This window comes from Physeter macrocephalus, chromosome 12 (genome assembly GCF_002837175.3).
Source record: "Physeter macrocephalus isolate SW-GA chromosome 12, ASM283717v5, whole genome shotgun sequence".
In the NCBI taxonomy this organism is placed as follows: domain Eukaryota; kingdom Metazoa; phylum Chordata; class Mammalia; order Artiodactyla; family Physeteridae; genus Physeter; species Physeter macrocephalus.
Genome location: NC_041225.1, coordinates 23,589,868 through 23,605,687, shown reverse-complemented (window position 1 = coordinate 23,605,687; position 15,820 = coordinate 23,589,868). Strand labels below are relative to the sequence as shown.

At 47.7% G+C, this 15,820-nt stretch overlaps 1 long non-coding RNA gene across 1 annotated transcript in view; it reads right to left on the bottom strand.

Annotated features, from left to right (window-relative positions):
• Positions 1 to 5,016: 5,016 nt before the first annotated feature.
• Positions 5,017 to 15,820, bottom strand: part of LOC114487414 (uncharacterized) — a 45,751-nt gene continuing 34,947 nt past the window's right edge. Inside the window, exons 3-4 of the long non-coding RNA XR_003682489.2 lie at positions 6,298 to 6,425; positions 5,017 to 5,330 (exon numbers count right to left, since the gene is read on the bottom strand). This is a non-coding gene — a long non-coding RNA (uncharacterized lncRNA). The remainder of the gene's footprint in view (positions 5,331 to 6,297; positions 6,426 to 15,820) is intronic.

Sequence of the window (15,820 nt, the reverse complement as noted above, 5' to 3'; positions counted from 1 at the left end):
GGCTCTCTATACAAAACTCGGCAGGAATCCTCTTTCATGAAATAAGAAAGCCCAGGTCCCTATGTTTGGGATTTGTTTTTTCTTGTTTCTGTCCTTCTGTCCCCACACGAGGGTCAGCACCCGCCGTCAGGACGCCTGCGGTTTATCGAAGCTGTTACTCATCCCTCAATGGTTCTGTGAGCATCCACACAAACTCTCACTAAACGGAATAAAGCAGCCAACGAGTGCTGTAAACGGCTCGGTTCCCATTTGTTTTCTCTTCTTCACAGCCTTCTGCTCTCTTTGAACGTTCGCACCGTTGGCGTATCAGTTATCTGTTGCTGCAAAGCAAACTATAATGGCTCGAAACAGGAGCCGTGTGCTGTTCCTCCCACACTCCGAGGGCCCGTCGGGCAGGTCCTCTGCTGGCTTCTGGGTGGCTTCCCGGGCTACGTGCAGCTGTGGAGTCACCCGGGCTGGACGATTCATCTCATTCCCACATAGGACGGATGGGGACGGGCTGAGTCTCTCAGGGATGCTCTGGCTCCAGTGAGACAAGAGGCTTCTTTACAGGTGACCTGCAGGCAGAGGTCGAAGCGGTAAACGGTGGACAGTGCCGGCTCCTTGAGGCCAAGGCTCACAGCCAGCACAGTATCTGCCACATTCCGTTTGTCGAAACACGACTCACAGACATAGAGGACAGTTGCCAAGGGGGAGGGGGAGTGAAGGAGGGATGGTGTGGGTGTTTGGGGTTAGCAGATGCAAAGTATTACATATAGAATGGATAAACAACAAGGTCCTACGGTACAGCACAGGGAACTATATCCAATCTCCTGTGATAAACCATCATGGAAAAGAATATATATATAACTGAGTCACTTTGCTGTACAGCAGAAGTTAACACAACATTCTAAATCAACTATACTTCAATTAAAAAATGCCACAGTTTATAACGATAGGTGATAGACTATTAAATTTGCTGGGAGGCATTATTTACTGTTGTTTATGAAATGTGTCTCAGTTAAGAGCATTAGCCTTGAATTCATTTTCAATCATTTTACTCTTAACTATACTCTTAAAAAAATTCCTGAATAAAATACGGGTTTTTGTCACTCACAACGGAGAGGGAACATATCAGAGAAGAAAAGGAAAATAACCATCAGCATTGAACAGACCGGAAATTGTACGTGGGTGCCTGTGTGAAGTATTCATACAAGAAAATAAGTACTGGGCATGTCCTGTGCACCAGGTATTATACTATCTGCCAGGGCATTCGGAGGAGAGAAACACAAAGTCTCCGTTCTCTGGAGATCTCACAGAAGAGCTATAGATAAGTGTCAACAAAGAGAACACTCTTCCTTGTTCTCTCGCACCCATGACACCCACACTGGTCGACACCGTGAAGCCGGGAAAAGCAAGGGGACACAGTGATGGAGAGTGATGTGCTCGGTTATCCGCCAGGGTCTGTCAGGAGGAGACACAGGCTGGCAGATGGAAAGCGGGGGTCCCTGCTCTTAGGGACACCCTCCCTGGAGGAGTGGGATCGCGGGGCCTTAGGGCTTTCCATTGGGAAGTGCGGCCCACGCGGGGTTCGATGCCAGTGCCGTAGAGGATGGAGCGCCCGGCCAGGCGGGTGCCAGGTGACCGCTGTGGGGCTCCCGTTAGCACAGGAGGCTCCCCCAGCTCTGGGGTGAGTGTCCTGCAGGCGTCCCTGACCTCTAGAAGCTTACAGTCCAGGGAAATAACAGAACAACAAAATGTCCAATTAGAGGGCGTGTGAGTGATTCTGCAGCCAAACCACAGAGACTCCGGGTCTGCCGCGTGCACCCTGCACCTCGCCGCACCTGCTCCGACACCAGCAGCGTGTCAGTGGGTAAACCCCGCAAGCTCCCAGGGGTCTCCTCCTCTGCACGGTCGGGCTACGGGGACAGCACCGGCATTGGGGGGGTGACGCCCAGAGCACCAGCCTCGGGGGAGCCCAGAAGGCACCCGGCCAGGTGCTCAGCCAGCTGTGTCCCAGCAAGCTGAGCCCGGCAGCTGAGGCCCACCGCCAGCCCTCCAGGCAACAGTCCCCTCAACGGTCCTCACTTCCCGATGCGGACGCAGAGGGAAGGGGGTGGGTTTCAGAGGGGCAGCGGTGGCCGGGTCTGCGCCTGCATACGGAGGGCATCGTGACCTCTCCCTGCGAGTGGGGCTGTAGGGGTGGGGCTGGACCTCCCCGGGTGTGGCCGTCCCCTCGGCCATCCTCTGAGACCGGTGACAAAGCGACACCCCAGGATGGTCTATTTTTTCTCAAATAAATGACTCCCGATTCCTTCGCCTGAAAACTGCTCTGCAGCAGCAGCCCAGTTGAATTAAAGGCGTCTCAGGGCTTCATTTAAAGAGAGAATAAGGGCTTCCCTGGTGGCGCAGTGGTTAAGAATCCACCTGCCAGTGCAGGGGACACGGGTTCGAGCCCTGCTGCGGGAAGATTCCACATGCCATGGAGCAACTAAGTCAGTGCGCCACAACTACCAAGCCTGCGCTCTAGAGCCCACGAGCCGCAACTGCTGAGCCCACGCGCCTAGAGCCCGAGCTCCACAACAAGAGAAGCCACTGCGGTGAGAAGCCTGAGCGCCGCAACGAAGAGTAGCCCCCACTCGCCGCAAGTAGAGAAAGCCCGCGCGCAGCAACAGAGACCCAACGCAGCAAAAAATTAATTAATTTTTAAAAATGTTTGCTATTGTTATTAAAAAACAAACAAACAAACAAAAACAGTGTGGTTCTGGCACAGGATAGACAGACAGACCAATGGAATAGAATTGAAAAGGCAGAAATAAACCCTCACACTTCTCCGGACAATTGATTTTCAACAAGGCTGCCAAGACCATCCAGTGGGGAGAGAAGGGTCTCTCCCACAAATGCAGCTGTAGGACCAGACACCCACAAGCAGAAGAATGGAGCTGGACAGCTACCTCACATCGTATACAAAAATTAACTTGAAATGGGTCAAGAATCTCAATATAAGAGCTAAAACTATAAAACGCTTAGAAGAAAACATAGGAGTGAAATTTCATGACCTTGGATTTGCCAATGGATTCTTAGATATGAATCCAAAAGCATGAAAATCACACACCAAAAAAACAGATAAACAGGACTTCATCAAAATTAAAAACTCTGTGCATCAAAGGACATTATCAAGGAAATGAAAAAGACAACATACAGAATGAGGGAAAATACCGGCAAATATCTGATAAGGGTTTAGTACTCAGAATATATAAAGAACGCTCACAACGCAGCAATGGAAAGATAAAGTGCCCAATTAGAAAACAGCAAAAGAATTGGAATAAATATCTTTCCAAGGATACACAAATGCCCAACAAGCACATGAAAGGATGCTCAACATCGTTAGTCACTAGGGAAATGAAAATCAACACCACAGTGAGAAACCACTTCACATGTACTGAAATGGCTATGAAAATAATTTGAGAGAGAAAGAGGAAGGGAGGGAGGGAGGGAGGCACTAGGTGTTGTCGCGGACACGGAGAAATTGGATCGGAGCCCTCGCACATTGCTGGTGGGACTGTAAAATGGTAGAGATTCTATGGCAAGAGTTTGACGATTCTCCAAACCATTAATCAGAGAATTACCCTGGGGCCCAGCCAGTCCACTCCTATGTAAACACCAAAAGGAAATGACCAAAGATATTCAAACAGATCTTGTACACTCACGTTCACAGCAACACTAGTCACAGTAGCCGAAAGGTGAAAACAACCCAAAATGGATGAACAGATAAATGGATAAAGAAAACATGATATGTACAGAAATGAAATATTATTCAGCCATTTAAAAAATGAAGTGCTGACACATGCTACTTCATTTAAAAACTTCAAAAACATTTTTCCAAGGAAAAGAAGACAGGCACAAACGGTCACATATTGTAGGATTCCATTTTTGTAAAAATATCCTTAATGGGCGAGTCCATTGGGACAGAAAGCACATTGTGAGCTGTCAAGTCTTGGCGGGCTTTGGCAGAGGGAAGAATGGAGAGTAACCGCTTAACGGGGCTTTTTGGTGGGTGACGCAAACGTTTGGAAACTTGATATAGGTGGTGTTTTCACAATATTGTGAACATACCAAATACCAGAGAATTGTACATTATAAATGGTCAATTTTATGTGAATTTCAGTTCAATTTTTTAAAAACTAAAAAAGAAACTAAGAAGCATTTTAAGAATATCCCACAACTGTATCCCTCTCAATCACTTAAAATTTTTTTAAAAATAAATTTATTTATTTATTTACTTTTGGCTGCATTGGGTCTTCACTGCTGTGCACGGGCTTTCTCTAGTTGTGGCGAGCGGGGTCTACCTTTCGTCGCGGTGCGCGGGCTTCTCATTGCAGTGGCTTCTCTTGTTGTGGAGCATGGACTCTAAGTGCTCGGGCTTCAGTAGTTGTGGCACGCGCGCTCAGCAGTTATGGCTCGCGGGCTCGAGCGCAGGCTCAGTAGTTGTGGCGCACGGGCTTAGTTGCTCCGCGGCATGTGGGATCTTCCCAGACCAGGGCTCGAACCCGTGTCCCCTGCATTGGCAGGTGGACTCTTAACCCCTGTGCCACCAGGGAAGTCCCTCAATCACTTAAATTTTGTGAAGAGTCTTGACTGCAGAGTGAATTGACAGCTACCAGTTTGGGGCTGCCCCAGGAAAGGTGTCACACAAGAGTGTGTCAGTTGTCCTATATGCGGTTAGAAAGGACAAAACCCTCCTCCAGGGCTGTAGGATCTTGAAAAGGTCTCCGGGCTCCAGTATTCCAGGCCCTGGGGAACATAATGATGGTCTTTTCTCTAGGGTTAGGATCAACTGTAAGATGTGCTTCCATAACCAAGACATTCCTCATCCCACATGCTTATGGTAAAGTTGCAATATTATTAAAAATCTGTATGTCTCTATACGCCTACGGGAAAAGACCAACCTGTCATTATGCATTCTGAAAACTTCCTTATTTAATCCTCTAGTTTTAGGGGTTTGCCTCTTAAAAATACTGTATTTCCTCTCAACAATATTTAAGACCTCTACACACAAGGAGGAACGACCATAAATCAATCGTTCTGTAACATTAATCCAGCATTTAGACCTGAAGAGAGATCTTCTCCCTCATTGTTTAGATGCACCTTAAATTCCCGTCTAGGACATGGACATCAGGGGATGATAAACACGGTGTGCACGGAAGCATTTGATCATTCTTCGTGAGCTGTTGCCGGGGGCGACGGGGGATCTTTCCAGTGGACCGCGTGATATTGCTGCATCATTCTGGATAAACACTGCCAACATCTAAAGTGTAATCTCTTCGGGATGACAGTGCTTTACAGGAAAGCTGGAAAGGGTGTGAAAAATTCAGAGGTGTCTGTCACACACTGTTTAACTAAACAATTTGCCAGTCCGGTCTTTTCAAGTGGCATTTTTAACACCTTCGTAAAGCAACAACATAAAAGGCAGACCAATCTAACATCTGTTCAAAAAGACAGCCAGGTCTTCTAATAAAAGCACAGCCAGAAACGTACATTCCGTGAGTTAATGCGATGCACAGCTGCACGAGAATCCCTGGGGTCATGAAGACAATTAAGTCGCTAGATGACACGGAGAACTACTTGCAGTCCTCGGTCAAGAAGGAAATAAAAATTATTCACTTGATACAGGTTGGCTTATTTATAGGCCATAGGAAGTTACGTATTGTTTTCTTCCTTTCTTTTTCCTCCAAGTTTCAGAGTCCTGCACTTAGAAACTGTTTCAAAACTTTGTAACTTTATTAGTAAAGGTCTTTCTCCCTTCTGTTCTTTTATCCACTTACTGGACATTAAAATATTGACATATATCATCAGCTATTTTGAAACTATCATCAGCTATTTTGACGCTGATGATATATGTCAATATTTTAATGTCCAGTAAGTGGATAAAAGAACAGAAGGGAGAAAGACCTTTACTAATAAAGTTACAAGGGCTCCTACAAGCTGCTCCCCCCTCCCCCTGGATTCAAATTCCCACAGACACCTGGCTGTATATCCCAGAAAAATTTAACAGAATGAGTGTGAAAAGCAAATATGTGATGTTTGAGATGTTGGCAAAATGACTGGGGTTCAAAACCAGATCAGTCTGACTAAAAAAAAAAACAAAAAAACAAAAAGCTCAATGACAAAACAAAACACACACGCACACACAACTCGGGACCTTTTTAACCACAACATATACAAAGTTAGTTCTTTCATGTTATTTAATAGCTTTAAGTATCTCAAATTCAATTTTGCAAACGTAAACTGAATTTTTTCCAATATTCAAATTCTGACCTTTGATTCCTCAGCCCAACGAGACCTTGTGCAGGAGCTCCCTTGTCCTTGAGCCACACTGACTAGATGTACCCTCAGGAGACAAGTCTGACAAATGTGATTTTCTTCTTTCAAGGGTCCTATTCCCTCTGATTTTGGGGAGAAAAAAAAGAAGAATGCGTGTGAAAAGGAAAGCTCTATTAAGTGAGAAATGCTATTCCTAAAATGAAAAATAAAGAACAAAAAACGTATTCTTGTATGGAGAATAGCTGATTTAGAAGAGAACTTGCAGATATGAAGGATCGTTCCAGAAGCTGAGGTAGCAGAACTACTCACTGTTGCCTAAAATCAAAGTCAGCTGACATCGTCGACTCATCCTTTAGGGATAATGAATTTTTAGAAACCGCATTTCTATATGTTACCGAATAAAATCTGAGGTGCCTCAAAACCCACTAAAAAGTTATCTTCACACAATCGGAAGCGCACAGAGACACAGAAGGAAACACGATACCAGAAGGTCATCATCGTCCACCCTGTGGGCTTTCTTAACCAGAAGGAAAATTTCCAGGTGGACTTGAAGAACGTCTAGGCCGTTGTCTTTGTTACCTTTTTCTCGGACCCGTTCCAGCTGTGATGGGATAAGCGGGTGGAGGTGGAGGGAGAGAGACGGGAAGACAGTTTTCAGTTTTGAGCTGACACCATGGTTCCCACTACTCTGTCTTTCTCCAAGAAGTTGTGAAATGGGCATCAGGTAGAGGAATGGAAAGTCCTTTCCCCAGTACATTCTAGATTTTCATTAGCTCTCTCTGCTAATGCAGAGCACTGTTCACAGTTCCGGCCTGCCCGGGCCGGTGGGGGGAAGGTGACAGCATCGTGTCTGCAGAAGGAAACTTCCGCTGAGGGGCGCTGTCCAGAGCCACTGCCTGGAATGTCAACGGGGACGGAAAAGTCTTTTTCCCGCAAGTCCAGCCTCCATCCTGTTCTTGTCCCTAACCCACCACCCCTCTTCTGGGCCCACAAGCGCACACACTGATAGACTCAGGATTGACGCGTGACGGGAGGTCACCTGCTGGCGAGCAGAGAGGACAGTGGATCCAGACAGGGGAGGAATGACACAGGTGGATCGGCCAGGGGTCATCGAGAAGACATTTCAAACAGAGGCGCTGAACTTTGTGAATCGGTTACGCAGGCAGTAAAAGAGCTGAGGACCCAAAGCGTGGGTGGTCAGGCAAACCAGGTGGCTTGTCCCTCCTTGGGCCACAGGGATGACGGATGGGGCCCAGGATCCAGAGGCCAGAACTGCAGCCGGCCAGCAGGTGAGAGCTGAGTCCACAGAGCCGGGGCCTTCCGGGGCGCCCAGGCCCATCGAGGGGACTTGGTCCCTGCCAGGAATGCCACAAAGCCGAGGGGAGGAGGGAAAACACCCTGGCGTCACGCCCATCCCCCCACCTGCCCTCCAGTCTCGGGCAGGTGCCTCCCACTGGCTGAACCTGCATAAAAGCCAGAGGCAGGGAGACCCGGGGAGTATGACTCCCTGGGATGCAGAGCAGAGCCGGGGGAAGACCAGTCTCAGGGCGAACGGGCAGAAGGGCAGCGCGTCTGCAGCTGATGGGCAAGTTGGATGCCGTGAGTTTGGACCAATGTAGTGAAGACAAAGATGTGTTTGTGTCACTTTTCATCTTCAGCGGCTGCCCATCATTTATAGCAACTGTGGTCAGTCTTTCATCTTCTGTGCCAACTCTGACCAATTAGTAGGGGCTGCCTGGAGACACGTGTTTCAAAGAAAGGACTTTGAGGCCAAGACTGGGCTCAGCGGAAAGAGTTCCGTGATCTCCTAGCGTCGTTTGAACTTGCTGCGGGCTGTGGCAGCGGGTGTACCCTACACTTGCCATTCATCGTCTGTGGGTTAAAGCCTACACTTCCTGCATCTTCTGCCATCAACGCTCCTATTCTCAGCGCCCCACATGCAACCCCCCAGTTGGGATCTCCGGAACCCCGCGTCAAGGGTGACTAGCAGTCCACAAGCCCCTGAATTTACTTCCCTGATCCTCAACCTCTCCTTTCCCGCCCGTCCCTGCCGCACATGGACCAGGTCTTCGGGAAAGACCAGCAGATGCATGTGAAACTGTTTTCCCCTTACGTTTCTCCCTTACGTCTTTTACCTACTTCAAATTCTGCATTTGCATTTTCTCCCATGAACCTCTGCGATCCAGTGCTCTTCATTCACCCTGACTTTGAGGGCTTTTCCTTTGTTTGAATGTTTGTCACAGCGAATCCCTAGAATTCTTATCTGAGCACATGAAGAAACGGTCCCGTTGATTTAGGTGGGAAGCTTCAACTGAGCTGGTTGTAAAAACATCTCAGAGCAATACCGAAATTTTCACTTTATTTCCCCTTTAATGATCGACGGAAGTTTCTAAAGATTTTCTTTTCTCTTTTTTTTTTCTTTTTTTTTGGCCACTCTGTGCAGCTTGTGGGATTTTAGTTCAGACCCGTGCCCCCTGCATTGGAAGCGTGGAATCCTAACCGCTGGACCTCCAGAGAAGTCCCTCAATGATTTACTTTTACTATAATTGCTAGTTTAAACTCACAATCTTCCTAATTTCTAGGTCCTCGTAATTATGAAACAAGCAGTTGATCTGATTAGTGTACTTCCCTAAATATATTCCATGATATCCTCTTGGAATCCTTTCCCATCTGCAAAAGCCCTTTTCACTCCCGCCAGGATAGGGGGTGAGGCCTGCACGTGTGAACCCAGCACCTTTGGGCTTCTGTCCCTGCAGATGCCTCCCCAAGGCCATTGTCCTTGTGAGTAACTTTTTCTGTCCAGATCTTGGTTTTTATAAGATTTTCTTTGTGATTCAGGATTTCCCAAAGAAGTTCATCCTACCTGGGAGTTGAGAAGCCCTTTCCACACGCTGCCCCAAATCCTTCTTTTCTCTCTTCTGGAACACTCAAATTCTAGCCAGTTCTTTCGGGTAACGTGAATATCCTCTCCTGCATTTTATGAAATAAATCCTTTAAAAATCATGTGTCTTAGCTCGAGGAACCTCTGTTTTGAGCTAATCAAATCCCCTGAATTGCCCCTTGTCTTTCGTTGCCCGGAAGCTGTGACTTCTTCACCCGCTGAATTTCAGCGGCAGCCCTCTCCCCGCCCAAGGGTTTCGCGCAGCCTCCCCCGTCTGATGGCCACATCTGCCAGGGGAGGGTTTTGTGGTTTTGCTTTTTCTTTCCCTCTTGCCTGCCTCTGGCTCTGTGAGGGTTTTTTTGTTTTTGTTTTGGGGGTTTTTTTTTGGTTCGACACTGCTACTTGCCTTCCCTGTGTCTGCCTCGTTTTGTTGGGGGCACTGGTGTGTGCCCCCAAGGCACCAAATTTCCCAGCCTGCCTCAGGAGGGAAGGCGCAGTCCTGGCCGGTGGGTGAGAGTGGGAGCGCCGGGTGGACAGGATCGCTGGCAGGTGCTGGCTCCCTACTCTTTCTACCAGCAGGAATGGTACCCGATGCTGCAGGCAGAGAAGCCACATTCTAAGCACAGGGAACAAGCCCGTCACCTGCTCTGCGCAGGTCACCAGAGCAATGGAAAGAGCCTGAGTCTCTGATGACATCGTGAATCTCTGGTCCTCTCGTTACAGGGGAAATGTAACCCCTAATTGGTTTAAGCCGCCCTAGATCAGATTTCTGTTATTCACAGCTGGATGTAGCCCTGAATTAACAGTCTCAGCTGTTACCATCTCTCAAGAAACCAGCCCGTGCTGGGAAGCTAGGCGATTTCCACTCTACGAGCCGCAGTGGACAGGCCAGCAGCCCATAGGCCAGCGGTTGCCCCATGCTGTGGGCCTCCAGGGAAGCGTCTCGGTGCCCGGCTCTCCCGTGATATAAGTACCAGCCCCGACCAGCCCGAGACGCTGACTTAACAAAGTACCACGGGCTAGCACAGGGAGGGGTCTGGAGGTGCAGGAGGCCTCAGGGATGGCACTCAGGCCGCCATCCACGTCTGAAGCTGTGCTGCTCGGATCCAGTGGACTTGATGGTCCAGCTGTTTTCGCTATTTAGAAGCACTCACAGCACAACTGTGAACTAGATCTCCTTCTGGAAAATTCTCTGTATTGAAAAGTCCTGAACTCCTTAAGATTTCCCTGCTTCACATCAAAGCCACAGGCCCATCCTAATGAACTGCCTGGTCCTTTCAGAGACGGAAGGGAATAAGCTACTTGCGGTCTGTTTGATGTTCTTCCAAAAGCATAAATTACCAGCTCAGCCCACCTCTAGCACCTGAGTCAAACAGACTCAGGGAAAATGAAATAGAAGCAGACAAAACCTCATCTCCTGAACCCTCCACCAAATACTTGGAAAGTGGAGCAGGAAAAAGGCTTTGTCTGTAGGGGCTACGGTTTGAAGAATTCATGCAATTTCTTCCTCTTCTCCTCTGTTTTCTGGAGGCTTTTTTTCACTTCCTCGGTCAATAAAGAAAGGCTGAGACAGCTGTTTCGTATCTCGCTCCTATAAACTGGAAACGGATTTTTAGTAGCACTCCCGCCAGGATAGGGGGTGAGGCCTGCACGTGTGAACCCAGCACCTTTGGGCTTCTGTCCCTGCAGATGCCTCCCCAAGGCCATTGTCCTTGTGAGTAACTTTTTCTGTCCAGATCTTGGTTTTTATAAGATTTTCTTTGTGATTCAGGATTTCCCAAAGAAGTTCATCCTACCTGGGAGTTGAGAAGCCCTTTCCACACGCTGCCCCAAATCCTTCTTTTCTCTCTTCTGGAACACTCAAATTCTAGCCAGTTCTTTCGGGTAACGTGAATATCCTCTCCTGCATTTTATGAAATAAATCCTTTAAAAATCATGTGTCTTAGCTCGAGGAACCTCTGTTTTGAGCTAATCAAATCCCCTGAATTGCCCCTTGTCTTTCGTTGCCCGGAAGCTGTGACTTCTTCACCCGCTGAATTTCAGCGGCAGCCCTCTCCCCGCCCAAGGGTTTCGCGCAGCCTCCCCCGTCTGATGGCCACATCTGCCAGGGGAGGGTTTTGTGGTTTTGCTTTTTCTTTCCCTCTTGCCTGCCTCTGGCTCTGTGAGGGTTTTTTTGTTTTTGTTTTGGGGGTTTTTTTTTGGTTCGGCACTGCTACTTGCCTTCCCTGTGTCTGCCTCGTTTTGTTGGGGGCACTGGTGTGTGCCCCCAAGGCACCAAATTTCCCAGCCTGCCTCAGGAGGGAAGGCGCAGTCCTGGCCGGTGGGTGAGAGTGGGAGCGCCGGGTGGACAGGATCGCTGGCAGGTGCTGGCTCCCTACTCTTTCTACCAGCAGGAATGGTACCCGATGCTGCAGGCAGAGAAGCCACATTCTAAGCACAGGGAACAAGCCCGTCACCTGCTCTGCGCAGGTCACCAGAGCAATGGAAAGAGCCTGAGTCTCTGATGACATCGTGAATCTCTGGTCCTCTCGTTACAGGGGAAATGTAACCCCTAATTGGTTTAAGCCGCCCTAGATCAGATTTCTGTTATTCACAGCTGGATGTAGCCCTGAATTAACAGTCTCAGCTGTTACCATCTCTCAAGAAACCAGCCCGTGCTGGGAAGCTAGGCGCTTTCCACTCTACGAGCCGCAGTGGACAGGCCAGCAGCCCATAGGCCAGCGGTTGCCCCATGCTGTGGGCCTCCAGGGAAGCGTCTCGGTGCCCGGCTCTCCCGTGATATAAGTACCAGCCCCGACCAGCCCGAGACGCTGACTTAAAGTACCACGGGCTAGCACAGGGAGGGGTCTGGAGGTGCAGGAGGCCTCAGGGATGGCACTCAGGCCGCCATCCACGTCTGAAGCTGTGCTGCTCGGATCCAGTGGACTTGATGGTCCAGCTGTTTTCGCTATTTAGAAGCACTCACAGCACAACTGTGAACTAGATCTCCTTCTGGAAAATTCTCTGTATTGAAAAGTCCTGAACTCCTTAAGATTTCCCTGCTTCACATCAAAGCCACAGGCCCATCCTAATGAACTGCCTGGTCCTTTCAGAGACGGAAGGGAATAAGCTACTTGCGGTCTGTTTGATGTTCTTCCAAAAGCATAAATTACCAGCTCAGCCCACCTCTAGCACCTGAGTCAAACAGACTCAGGGAAAATGAAATAGAAGCAGACAAAACCTCATCTCCTGAACCCTCCACCAAATACTTGGAAAGTGGAGCAGGAAAAAGCCTTTGTCTGTAGGGGCTACGGTTTGAAGAATTCATGCAATTTCTTCCTCTTCTCCTCTGTTTTCTGGAGGCTTTTTTTCACTTCCTCGGTCAATAAAGAAAGGCTGAGACAGCTGTTTCGTATCTCGCTCCTATAAATTGGAAACGGATTTTTAGTAGCTCAGCAGAATTCTGTTCCATAAAAATCGGTAAACCCCACAGACTGGGAGAGAGGCATTTGACCTGTTTAAGGGAAGCGCTAAAGGATTAATTAATGAAGTACAGGGGCGCGCCCTAGCACTGGGCGTGCGTCTCTGGCTTGACCCTCTCCACCTGCCTGCCCTTCTGCGCAGGGACCCAGGTGGGGCCGCCTCTCTCTGTGCGGGCACGCGCGGGGCTGAGCTCTGATAGCTCTCACACCAGCCCCGCCCCCCATTCCCTGCATCTGTGCAGCGCTGTCCCCGCCTGAGCATCCCTCCCTCCTCGGAGCCCCTCCCCCTCGGCATCCGGGTGCAGTGGGTGAACCTTCCCCGTGGCCCAGGGCTGCGCTCGTTCCTCGCCACCTGTCCTCTGCCTCCACTCCTGGGGTCCTTGAGGATGGAGATGACACCCCCACGGGAGCGGTTCTGAACTAATCACTTGAGTTCATCAGGATTGGCTGGGACAAGCACGCAGCTCTCTGCTCACCTCCACGCTTTATCCGTCTTGTTCCACATCTTCAACGCCTTCCCTCTCTCTCTGTTCTCTCCAGCTGCTCCAATACTAACCATCCGCTAAGAACAAGCTCAATTCCCACCTCCTCCGTAAAGCCCTCCAGGACTACCCTCTGTTGATTCTTTTCCCTCTGAGATCCTAGAGCACGCTATACCAACCAGTTTTCAGGGGGAAATTCTTTGCCTCTCCTCCTGTGTGTTCATCTTTTCTCTCCAACTCGACTATAGCGTTCTTGAACGGAAATCAGTATTACCGAGTGACTGAATATACTTTTCACGAGTAAGAAAATCAACTTAGGATTTTTTAACTTTACAGTAATGCGAAAGCAATACGCATTCAGTAGAAACTACTTCGACTTTTGAATTTTGAGCTTTCCTCGGGCCCACCGTATGGGGAAAGACACTTCCTCCTGATGCTGGGTGGCAAAGCCCCAGCTCCCCACCAGCCACGCGACCACACCAGGAGACAGCGGATAGATGCAACCACCACGGACCCAGACAAGCACTCTGCTTGTCAGTACAGTAGTCAATAAATTACACGAGATGGTCAGCACTTTATTAAAAAATAGTCCTTGCATTAGATGATTTTGCCCAACTATAGGCTAACCTAGGTGTTCTGAGTGCACTGAATGTAGGTGAAGCTAAGCAGTGATGTTTGACACGTCAGGTGTATTAAATGCATTTTCAATTTATGATATTTTCAACTTACCATGGGTTTACTGGGACGTAACCCCATGGTAAGTTGAGGAAGATCTGTACAACAGAAGCAGCAGCCAAGGAACCAGTAGGAGAAATAATGGTTTTTATTTAAAGACAGTCACGGCATGGAAGCAACCTAAGTGTCCATCGACAGATGAATGGATAAAGAAGATGTGGCACATATATACAATGGAATATTACTCAGCCATAAAAAGAAATGAAACTGAGTTATTTGTAATGAGGTGGATAGACCTGGAGTCTGTCATACAGAGTGAAGTAAGTCAGAAGGAGAAAAACAAATACCGTATGCTAACACATATATATGGAATCTAAGAAAAAAAAATGTCATGAAGAGATTAGTGGTAGGACAGGAATAAAACACAGACCTACTAGAGCATGGACTTGAGGACATGGGGAGGGGGAAGGGTAAGCTGTGACGAAGTGAGAGAGTGGCAGGGACATATATGCACTACCAAATGTAAATTAGATAGCTAGTGGGAAGCTGCCGCATAGCACAGGGAGATCACCTCTGTGCTTTGTGACCACGAGAGGGGTGGGATAGGGACGGTGGGAGGGAGGGAGATATGTATATGTATAACTGATTCACTTTGTAGTAAAGGAGAAACTAACACACTATTGTAAAACAGTTATACTCCAATAAAGATGTTAAAAAATAAAATAAAATAAAGACAGTCACGGAATTATTTTATCAACGTATATGAACTTGAAGTATCGTAAAGCATATGTTATCTTTAAAACTTATTTCTGTTAGGTTAAATAGTCTTAAAATTTCGTTTGAATTCCAAATTGAAAGCAAAAAAATCTTTTAATGGTTTATTTTTCTGACTGAAAATGAACAAAAAAGTTTATTTTTCTGAAAATTATGACAGTACTTCTCAGTTCAAGGAAAATGATAAATTTTGTGGGGGGGGGGAATGAATTCGCAGGATCAGGATTACTAGGGTATTCTGATTTGGAGATTTGTTTTTAACTGAGGTCTAACTGACATGTAACATTATACTAGTTGCAGATGGACAGCATGATTTGATATTTGTATATATTACAAAATGGTCGCAACAATAAACCTAGTTAACATCTGTCACTATAAATAGTTAGAAACTTTTTCCTGTGATGGGAACTTTCACAAACTTATTCTCTTAGCATATCAAATATGTAAGATGGTATTGTTAACTACGGTCACTAAGTATGTACATGAAATCCCCATGACTTATTTTGTAAATGGAATTTTGTACCTTTTGACCCACTTCCGCCAGCCCCCGCCTCTGGCGACCACCAATCTCTGTGTCTATGAACTCTTTCTTTCTTTCTTTTTTATTCCACATATAAGTGAGATCACACAGTATTTGCCTTTCTCTCTCTGCCTTACTTCACTCAGCCTAATTCCCTCAAGTTCCATTCATGTTGTCACAAATGGCAAGATTTTTTCCTTTTTATACTTGAATAATATTCATATATATAAAGAAAATGTTATATATCTCTCTGTGCGTGTGTGTGTTTTCAGCCACTGGTAGACAGATTGTTTCTGCACTTTGACTATTATGAATCACGCTGCAATGAACGCGGGGGCGCAGAGATCTTTTAGAGCTAGTGCTTTTGTTTATTTCAGATGCAAACCCAGAAGTGGAAATGCCTGATCACGTGGTAATTCTATTTTTAATTTTTTGAGGAACCTCCATACTGTTGTCTACAGTGGCTGAAGAGTTAATTCAAGAGCAGAATGTGCTATGCATGAAAGAGAGCCTCGGGCTTCCCTGGTGGCGCAGTGGTTGAGAGTCCGCCTGCCGATCAAGAGCAGAATGTGCTATGCATGAAAGAGAGCCCCGGGCTTCCCTGGTGGCGCAGTGGTTGAGAGTCCGCCTGCCGATGCGGGGGACGCGGGTTCGTGCCCCGGTCCGGGAAGATCCCACGTGCCGCGGAGCGGCTGGGCCCGTGAGCCGTGGCCGCTGAGCCTGC